Source organism: Carassius carassius, chromosome 5 (genome assembly GCF_963082965.1).
Source record: "Carassius carassius chromosome 5, fCarCar2.1, whole genome shotgun sequence".
Lineage (NCBI taxonomy): Eukaryota > Metazoa > Chordata > Actinopteri > Cypriniformes > Cyprinidae > Carassius > Carassius carassius.
In genome coordinates, this window is record NC_081759.1 from 10,140,810 (window position 1) to 10,152,131 (window position 11,322).

Sequence of the window (11,322 nt, forward strand, 5' to 3'; positions counted from 1 at the left end):
GCGATGCAGGGGAGGCCGGTGAAGCAGGGCGAACCGGCGAGCTCGGTTGAGCTGAAGACGGTTCCGGAATCCGCTGGAAGCGGCGCTTTTTACGGCGCCTCAGCGCAGCGGAGAATGCAGGCTCAGAGAAAAAAGCCAAGCGAGTCCTCAGAGTCACCATTGGCAACAGCTCGCAGTGAGGGCATCTGCCGTCAGCGAGCGCGAGCGCTGCATGATCTTCACCCAGGCAGGAGACACAGATGACGTAACGGTCTCCCTCGCTGAGTGGGGCTCTGCACGAGCCGCAAGAAGGCATCTTAAAAAAGACGAAAGCTCTTTTACGAGTATGTGTCGCAGGGCGAACACACACACACGCATAAAGAACAGTTGGATATAATATAATTGAAAGGATATGGCCGCCGGAACTCGCAGTAGGAACGGCAGTGGAAGGTGGCGTTGGCCAGCGGCTTCAGGAATAGCTCGTCCCACTGAGATGCTATCTGACGGCGCTTGCTTCTTCTCGTGATCCAACGATGCGTGAGCTTCGCTGAAGAGATGAAAAATCAGGTGAGTCAGCCTTTTCGAGCTCCCTTTATAGGGCTGGGCCACACCCGTTTCGGCGGGAATTGGCATGGAGGGCGCGCGCCCTCATTGGTCTGATGTTGCATCAGCCTGCGCTCGATAGGCTTGTGCAGTTGCCGCAGAGCAGCCAATGAGCGAGCGAGCCGTCTCGCCTATGGCTGTGTGCTGCTGCAAATGTGCTTTACAATAATTCAAAATTAAGGATAATTTTTTGCTTCAGTATTTCGTGAAAAGAGACTTTTCCCGTAGCGTCTTAGCTAAGACGCAGTACGAGAGAACTCTCGTAAGACAACCAGTAGTTCTATGTGAAATCAGACATTTGAGCTCCCCCATATAGTCAAAATGGCATAATCAATAACAACCCGTGAATTTTCGACTGTTAGATTGGTAGTCGAATCAGGCTCCTCGAATCAAAGCATCGATTCGTCGACTATTCTGGGTCACCCCTAGTGAACACAAAGCCTCTTTTGCAATGACCTTTTGTTTCTTGCCCTGCTTGTGCAAGGTGTCAATGGTCGTCTTTTGGACCACAGAAAGTCAGCAGTCTTCCCCATGATTGTATAGCCTACGGAACTAGACTGAGAGACCATTTAAAGGCCTTTGCAGGTGTTTTGAGTTAAGTTTATTTTTATTTTTTTTGGATAGCGCTTTTTACAATACAAATTGTTACAAAGCAACTTTACAGAAAATTATGTTTCTACAATATTTAGTAGTAGCTTATAAGTGGTGACTGTCAATTTGTGCACGTATGACAGGATTTTTAGAAAAATTAATACAAGACGTAGTCAGCAAGACGATGAACATTATTAATATTATTAATAATTAATAATTATTATATGATGAAGTCACACTTGTAACGATATTTGTTAGTTCTGTTGTTGATTCAGAGTTAATTAGCTGATTAGAGTGTGGTACCAGGTGTCTTCAATATTGAATCTTTTCACAATATTATAATTTTTCCAGGATACTGAATTTGGGATTTTACTTAGTTGTCAGTTATAATCATCAAAATTAAAATAAATAAACATTTGAAATATATCAGTCTGTGTGTAATGAATTAATATAATATACAAGTTTCACTTTTTGAATGGAATTAGTGAAATAAGTCATCTTTTTGATATTCTAATTATATGACCAGCACCTGTATATGGCAATATAGAGTATGCACTGTACAGGAAAAACTATATATGACCTATTATATTTAGATTTTAATCAGATGTCATTGACAGATCTGGATTAAAATTTAGGTTTAGCTATGAATTAATAAGAGCGTATCTTCAATATAATTGAACCGACTCAGTGGGGAAGGTGACTAAGAAAGCAGTCAAAATTAATGAGTGTGTAGTAGTTCGTGGGAGGAAAGGAAGAGGACAAAGGGGTCGGCTGGACTGCTGACGTATTTATTAACTCAAAAAGTAGCTTAACTTTATAAACACCAAATTGTGACTTTTACTCTGACATCAACACAGACATGTTCGCACAACACTTCCGGTTTACTCGTTCCGGTTTCGGTTTCCAGTTCCCGTCAGCAGTCCGTCTCTCTCTCGACGGCTTCTGTCTCTCCTGGCGTTTTATACTCTCTCCGCACCAATTACTGAAACAGAATCTTACAGAATCTTATCCATGAGGCGCTGAAAGGTAGCTGGTGCCCCGAACAAGCCAAACGGAAGGGTAACAAACTGGAGTAATCCAAACGGCGTTGTGAAAGCCGTCTTTTCTCTGGATAATGGAGACAAGGGGATCTGCCAATAGCCCTTTGTTAAGTCCAATGTCGAATAAAAACGAGCCGTGCCTAGCCGATCAAGCAACTCGTCAACCCGCGGCATTGGATACGCGTCGAATTTCGACACAGCATTCACCTTGCGGTAATCCACACAGAACCGGACTGAGCCGTCCGTTTTCGGAACTAAAACTATCGGGCTCGCCCAGTAACTATTGGATTCTTCTATTACCCCCCATGTCAAGCATAGTGCCTAATTCAGCCTGAACTACCTTTTTCTTGTGCTCAGGTAAGCGATACGGCCGGCTGCGAACTACCACGCCTGGCTCGGTCTCGACATGGTGCCGAATGAGGTTAGTACGGCCCGGTAGGGGAGAGAAGACGTCGGCAAACTCTGCCTGTAATTTCGTTAAATCAGTGAGTTGGGACGGCGAGAGGTGATCTCCACCTGGAGCCAGGGCGAGGGATTGTGGTTTGATATTCGCCTCTGGTCCGAGATCATCCTCCCCTCCAATCACCGTTGCCAACATCACTGATTCCGCCTCATTCCATTTTTTTAGGAGGTTGAGGTGATAGATCTGACGGGACCCATTCCTATCGGATCGTATTACCTCATAATCGAGATCTCCGACTTGTCGTGCGACCTCAAACGGTCCCTGCCACTTAGCCATTAATTTAGAGCTCGACGTTGGGAGTAATACAAGTACTTTCTTTCCCGGTGCAAATTTGAGTAATCTAGTTCCCCTGTTATACAGCTGGCTCTGGCGGTCCTGGGCTTGTAACAAATTCTCCATTGATAGCCGCCCCAACGTGTGGAGTTTTGTTCTCAAGTCCAGCACATACTGAATTTCGTTTTTGCCCTGAGATGGTCCCTCATCCCAAGTTTCTCTCAGTACATCCAGCACCCCTCGGGGCTGGCGTCCATAGAGAAGCTCAAAGGGGGAAAACCCCGTGGAAGCTTGTGGGACCTCTCGGAAAGCGAATAACAAGGGCTCTAGCCACCTATCACAATTTTTGGCGTCTTCATGAACGAACTTACGGATCATGGATTTAAGAGTGTGATTAAATCGTTCGACTAGGCCGTCGGTTTGTGGGTGATAGACGCTAGTTCGAATCGATTTAATGCCCAACAATCCGTACAGTTCGCGTAGCGTACGTGACATAAACGCGTGCCCTGATCGGTGAGGATTTCTTTTGGAACCCCCACCCGGGAGATAAGACGAAACAGGGCATCCGCAACACTTTTAGCGGAAATGTTGCGGAGGGCCACTGCTTCAGGATATCGTGTTGCATAATCAACTTTGTCATGAATGTCCGGCCAAAAGAAACGGGTCATGAGGCGATTCAGTGTTGCTGCCTGCCCCAAATGGCCCGCCATAGGATTAGAATGAGCCGCATGGAAAAGCATTTCCCTGCGGCTCTTCGGAATTAACAATTGGGTTGTATTCACTTTTGTCTGAGCGTCTTGGGTCACTCGATACAACCGGTCTTTTAAAATGGCAAAATACGGATAGGTGAGCGGGAGGGCAGGTTGGAGAGGCTGGCCATCGATGGAGCGGACCTGTTGAAACGCATGTTTTAATGTCTCATCCTGAGACTGCTCCAGAGGAAAGTCATCACGCTCCAAGAGAATCAGTCTCCCGATTTCGTTCGGTTCCTCTGAAGCAGAACCCAGCGGTCCTGGCTCAGTTTCTCCCACCTGTACCCGCGCGGTCTCCTTCCGTGCCTTATTTCCCCAAGAGGCATCCGCACATAACGACCCCAATAAAACCGTAAACGCGGGGACTAACCGCCACCTCTAACACTATGCTTTTGTCCACGGAACTGAATAATAATTGGGACAACCGGATACTCCACCACATCCCCGTGTACGCACCGCACCTTAACCATGCAGCTTGTATCCAATGCCCCCGGTTGAATCAGGCTTTGATGGATTGAGGTTTGGTTACATCCTGAATCCACCAAGGCCGGATATGTACCCCCCTTGATACTCACAGGTATTTGGTACTCGCCAGCCTGACCGGGGGTGACCTGTGGGACGTCCGGGACCCGGATCATCGTCCCCACCTCCATCACTGGACACCTGTCCACGAAATGCTCCGGGTCCCCGCAACGCCAACAGGCCAGCCCAGACCTACCCGCCGCCCCAGTGGCAGGGAGTGGATTAGAGAATTGGCGCGGAGCGGAGAAACGGAAGCACTGTCCCCTCCGGCCCTTGGATTCACGAAGTGCCCTTGGTCAATCCCGCCCTGCCCCGGCGGGACACGAGGAGGGCCGGGTGGACGGGACCTAGGGAGAGGGACAGGGTGAGAGAGAGAAGGGGGAGAAAGAGAAGGAGAAAGAGAGTTAGAGGGCACCGGAAGCGCTGGCGATGTTGCTCGGGCGACCGGCCGACCCCCTGGATGATGGCCCTCTTCAGGTCGTCGAAGACCAGTCGGTCCTCAAGTCCAACAGGGCCTGGTGTTGTTCGCGGTGCAGGACCGCGAGGGAGGCGATGATGTCCGCAAGCGGCGTGGAGGACGGGCTTTGCATGGCGCATTTTATACTCTCTCCGCGCCAATTACTGAAACGAGAAACAGGTGCTGATAGTTTTTGCCCAAACCACTCACTTACCGCTCGTCTCCTGATTCTCTCTCCCACTGCAGACTTCGCTAAACCACGCCCCCAAAACATCACATGTACTTCTCCTGAGGATATGCAGAGCGACGAAGAGCAATGCTATGTGCAAAGAAAAAACATAGAATGATGAGATGTACCAGTAGCATGAATGAACCCAGCAAAAACCCAATGCATTGTCTAATCCTGATCAAGTAAAGGCATGAACAGTATATTTCCTGTGACAATCAAGACCTAAACATAACATCAAAGCATTGTTGGCTAAATGCCTGGGAGTATCCAATCCATGAATGAATTCCTTGGAGGGGTGCATCTGGATCAAGCAATTGACAATCCAATGATGGATGGGACCCCATTTGACAAACAGCAGGCTGAGATATGGCTTTCTTTGAGAACTGAAAACCCAATGCAGAATAACCCAATGTCACTAAAAGGAATACCAATACGTGATACAGAGAATCCTACAACCTACATCCAGAGACAACTGAGACTTTTTTTTTTTTTTTTACCTTTAACCAGGTTAATTGGTTGAGAACAAGTTCTCATTTGGAACCGCGACCTGTCCAAGTTAAGGGTACAAGGCGACATGAAGTTACACATGACATACCAACATTCAAATACACATTCATAAATATAGAAAGAAAAATTCAGATTCAATTAAAAAGTACTGGACATTGTATAAAAATAGTTAAAAATATAAAATGGCAGTGCAAGAGAAATGGCAGTAGGATAATAGTATAGTCCAACATGGGTAAATTGATAATGTGCAAATAAATGGAATGACAGCCATTCAGTTGAATATGTGCAAAAAATACATAAGCCTTTTTTCGCAGAGAGCATCAACATGTACAGTGTTCAGTCAGTAAATTAGAGTCACAACTTTAAAAGTAGTGATCGAAACAGGGGATTCTAATTTGAGAGACTTTTGTAAAGTGTTCCATTTGCAACAGAAAATTTAAAAGAAGAGCGGCCAAAAGAGGTGCGGGCTTTTGTAGGGTCTAGAGAGATATATTTACTCGAACGCAGATTGAATACAGCGAATAGCACTATGGTAAACAACATCCAGTTTTTTGAGTAAAGAATTAGAAGCAGTTCGGTAGACAACATCACTAAAGTCATGCATTGGGCTGATGGTCATTTTCACAAGGGCCTGTTTTGCAGGAAGAGCAAATGAAGCTTTATTTCGAAATAGAAACCCGATCCTGGACTTGATCTTTGACTGGAGATGGTTTATGTGGCTTTGAAAGGAAAGTGAGAGGTCTAGCCAGACACCAAGATATTTGTATTTCTCCACATATTCCAGCTTAGACCCGTTAATGGTGATGTTTATTGGGCAAGAAAATACACAATGTGTCCGATTTAAAATCATGCATTTTGTTTTACTAAAGTTGAATGACATTTGAAGATCACAGAATGCTAATTGAATTTCTTAAAAACTCTTTTGGAGTTCTTCTAACACGTTTTCCAGTGATGAGCCTGAAGTGTACAGAACGGTGTCATCTGCATAGAGATGAATAAGAGAATTGGCCGCAGCACGAGCGACATCATTAATATACACAGAGAATAACATCGGGTCAAGAATTGAGCCTTGGTGCACCATTGGAAACAAGAACTGGAAAGAGACCCAGAGGGAGATCCTGTGATGACAGCACTGTTTAGAACTACTAAAGTGGATGCTACACCAAGAGTAAAGGTCAAGCTGGAAGATGTGGTCGTCTGAACTCCAAGACATGCAAGGAATTCTGTGATCATGTGGCTTATGCTGTGAAACAATACAGGAAGAATAAACAGAAGCTGAAAAGCCAAGACAGAAAGCTATAACGAAAATGAACACAACTACAACTTGTACAAATAAACAAGCAACAAAAAGAAGATTCAAGTTGCAGTCAAATGCAAAGAGGAAGAACAATCAGCAGTGATGGCCCCTGTAAACATGCCTAACCCTGTTTCTCAAAGTACAGCAGCAGTGTTTGTCTCTGTCATCCAGAACATGCATGCGGAGTCAATTTTCCACGTTTTCCACATTACAAGCTTTGCTGTACCAATTAAATAATTTAATAAACTAATAATACACTTATAAACATAAACACTTTTCCTCTATCTACAGTACCACTTTGTATTAGAGTCCCCCAATAAAAACCTTATTGGAAAACTCCTCACCAAAACCCTGAAACCAAGCTTATAACATTGACTTATAAAAGGAAGTGAGATTATCCCGTCTCAGCCCATCAATTTCCAGTAAAAACAGGTGTTTATCTAGTCCAAAATTTTCAACCTTCTTCAGAAATGCACATGCCATCTGTATCCATGATAATTGTTTATCAATTTGCACTAGCTACCAATAGCTGCTCACATAAAATTCAAGGCATTGATGTTTGCCTACAAAACTACCACTGGCTCTGCACCCATTTACCTAAATTTATTACTTTAGAATTATGTGCCCTCTAGAAGCTTGCGTTTTGCAAGTGAACGTCGCTTGATTGTGCCATCCCAAAGAAGCACAAAGTCACTTTTATGGACTTTTAAATTAAATGTTCCGTCCTGGTGGAATGACCTCCGCAACTCAATCTGAGCAGCTGAGTCCTTAGCCATCTTCAAGAATCGGCTTAAACCCCATCCTTTCCATCTTTATTTGACCCTCTAACTTTAGCACTCACTATTCTAATTCTATTCTTAAAAAAATCTAACTAGCTTCTTTTTGTATTCTATTTTATTTTCATTTATTATACAATGGTGTGTGTGTGTGTGTGTGTGTGTGTGTGTGTGTGTGTGTGTGTGTGTGTGTATAGCTTCACTTACTCTGCACTTTTATGTATTTAAAACACTATATTCTTGCACTTCTGGTTAGATGCTAACTGCATTTCATTAGCTCTGTACTTGTACTCTGCATAATGACAATAAAGTTGAATCCAATCTAATATATATATAGTGTTTTAGTGTTTTAAATACATAAAAGTGCAGAGTAAGTGAAGCTATGATATACAGAATGAACAGTGGAGGTGCTATATACAGTATTGAGCAGAGTATATACAGAATACAAATAGGAATGCAAATGTAGGGATTGTATGTACATTATGAACAGAGCAATGTAGGATTATATACACATTATGAACAGCAGCAACGTGAGAACAGTGGTAATAAATACAGTTGGATGAGTGTGCAAAAGAATTGTTAAACAATGTATTATATGCAAAATAACACTAGTGCAATGATATTTTTATAGAAATAGTTTACTGTGCTTTGTACAGTAACATCTTTAGGCAGTTTATAGTAATAGCTAGAATAGTGTGCAGTCTGTGCAAAATATGAGTAGTGCATATACATGTATGTAAAGTACTGTAACCAGTGCAGTAAAAGAGCAGGTGCAGGTTAGATTGGTGGTGTGGCTTTCAGAAGTGTCACAGCCTCGGGGAAGAAGCTCATCCTGAGCCTACTAGTGCGAGAGCCTAGGCTCCTGTGTAGAGTCCGTGGTTAGGGTGAGAGGCATCCTTGATGATGTTTCTTGCCCTGCCCAGACAGCGCTTATGATAAATGTTCTCAATGGAAGTTAACTGGTTGCCGGTGATCCGTTGAGCAGTTTTCACCACCCGCTGGAGTGCTTAGCGTTCAGATGCGGAGCAATTGCTGTACCATACTGAGATGCAGTTCGTGAGTATGCTCTCAATGGTACAGTGGTAGAATTCCATAAGGATCCTGGGACTTTGATTGACTTCCCCCACCTAGCAGAACCAGACTGAAATTCCTAAGAGGGCCTTTTAACCTCTGGTCTCCACAGAAATCTTTCTGTCAGGGAATGGCACAGAAACTGTCTTTTCTACATATAGATGGACCAAAATGAACTCAAAATGACTTATAAATGAATATCAGTCCATCGCTTAACTCCATATTCATTTATATGTAACCCACACATTTGACTATATATATTCAACATTCAACATTGCTGTTTTTAAATCACTTATTTGCATGGTGGGGAATAAAACAGTCTCAAAACACAATTAAGCCTTTAGAAACTCTATTAAAAACAGAATTAGCTTGAGCTGTTACACATACAGTTTGGCCCATGCATGTATTGAACTTGAGTAGCAAAAATGAGCACAGAGATCTCACAAAAGCAAAAGAGAAGAAATATTGCATTACTTTGGAAAGGCTAAGGCTATATGATGATTTCCAAGACATTGAAAGTTCCTAGAGACACAGCTCTCAGCCTTATTCCTTAGCTTAAAGTGTGTTTTACCAGAAAATCTTTGAGGTTGTGGAAGAAAAAGCACAATATCATAAAATGTTTAATCATAGCAACTGAGAAAAAACCTGCAATGTACAGCCAAAGACTTGCAAGATGACCCGGTGAAAGGAGGAAAACCATTTCAATGCAGTGTGTAAGAAGAACACTAGACAAGTATGGCCTTCATGTTGAGACATCTTGATAAATACCACTCTTGATCAAGAAGAACAAAAAGCCAACTTGAACTTGATAAAATTCATTTGTGTGGACCTGTGGAGCTCTGGAGGAATGTTTTATGGAGTGATGTGACCAAACTGGAACTTTTTGGACCCATGGATCAGCAGTATGTCTGCTGCAAAAAAGGCAAAGCTCATAAGCAGAAGAACACCATCTCCATCCTCAAACTTGGAGGTGGATCAGTCCTGTTATGGGGTTTCTTTACTGTAGAAGGAAGTGGAAATCATGACTGTATGAAGGACATCATGGATTCTTTAAAGTGTCAGGCCATTTTGACAAGAATTGTGATTCCTTTGGTGCAAAAACTGAAGCTGATGATAAATGGACTTTCCTGCAGGCCAGTCATACCAAAGTACACATTCAAATCTACTACTGCTTGGTTTAGGGATTAGTCATAGAATGTACTTGAGTGACCTGTTCAGTCTCCAGGCTTAATTCTCATTTCAAATATCTGGTTGAATTTGAAGAAAGCAGTGGCAATGTGAAAACCAAAGATTATCAGTGATCTGGAAGCTTTTTCAGGTGTGGAATGTGCCAAAACTGTAGTAGAGAGGTGACAGAAGCTTCTAAACACTTACAGACAGCGTTTATTGGTGATTTTAAAGAATAAAAGATTCTGCACAAAGGGGATTGAATAATATTGAACATGAATGTTTAGAGCCAATTTTAATTTTATCATGATTTATCAATGTTCCATTCTCAGAATCACTCAAAAGTGTATTAACAAACTTTCTCTAATACTTTACTGATGCCTTTGTTAAATTGATTTCATAAAATGTTATCCTCCACAGCAAATTGTCTTGCAAGTCAAGGGGGTTGAATAATTTTGAACACAACTGTATGTCATGATAGACAGTGTCAAACACAGTACTGAGATCTAGCAATACCATTACTGATATTTTGCCAGAGTCAGAATTTAAGCGAATATCATTTATTATCTTAATGAATGCTGTCTCTGTGCTGTGATGCGGTCGTAAACCAGATTGGAAATTGTCCAGGTATCCATTTGAGTTTAAGTATTTGTTCAGCTGACTAAAAACTACATTCTCTATAATTTTGCCTATAAAAGGAAGATTAGATATTGGTCTATAATTGCTTAAAATGGTGTTATCAAGATTGCTCTTTTTCAAGGGGCTTAACAACTGCAGTTTTCAGGGAGTTTGGAAATGTCCCAGAAAGAAGTGAGGCGTTTACTATGTACTTGCTACATTATTAGAAGAATGAATGTTGTTCAGTTGCTTTGACGCAATGTATTTTGTTTAAAGCGCTATATAAATAAAGGTGACTTTGACTTTGACTTTTACCACTTCTAAGAGATATGCTTCTAAACTCTGAACTATGCATTGCTTGAGGATTTGCCAATCGCCTTCATGATATTGATGATCTTCTCAGAAAAGAAGGAAGCAAACTCATTGCATTTGCTGTCTGAGAGTATGTCAAGTCAAGTCAAGTCACCTTTATTTATATAGCGCTTTAAACAAAATACATTGTGTCAGAGCAACTGAACAACATTCATTAGGAAAACAGTGTGTCAATAATGCAAAATGATAGTTAAAGGCAGTTCATCATTGAATTCTGTGATGTCATCTCTGTTCAGTTAAATAGTGTCTGTGCATTTATTTGCAATCAAGTCAACGATATCGCTGTAGATGAAGTGACCCCAACTAAGCAAGCCAGAGGCGACAGCGGCAAGGAACCGAAACTCCATCGGTGAATGGAGAAAAAAACCTTGGGAGAAACCAGGCTCAGTTGGGGGGCCAGTTCTCCTCTGACCAGACGAAACCAGTAGTTCAATTCCAGGCTGCAGCAAAGTCAGATTGTGCAGAAGAATCATCTGTTTCCTGTGGTCTTGTCCTGGTGGTCCTCTGAGAAAAGGTCTTTACAGGGGATCTGTATCTTGGGCTCTAGTTGTCCTGGTCTCCGCTGTCTTTCAGGGATGTAGAGGTCCTTTCTAGGTGCTGATCCA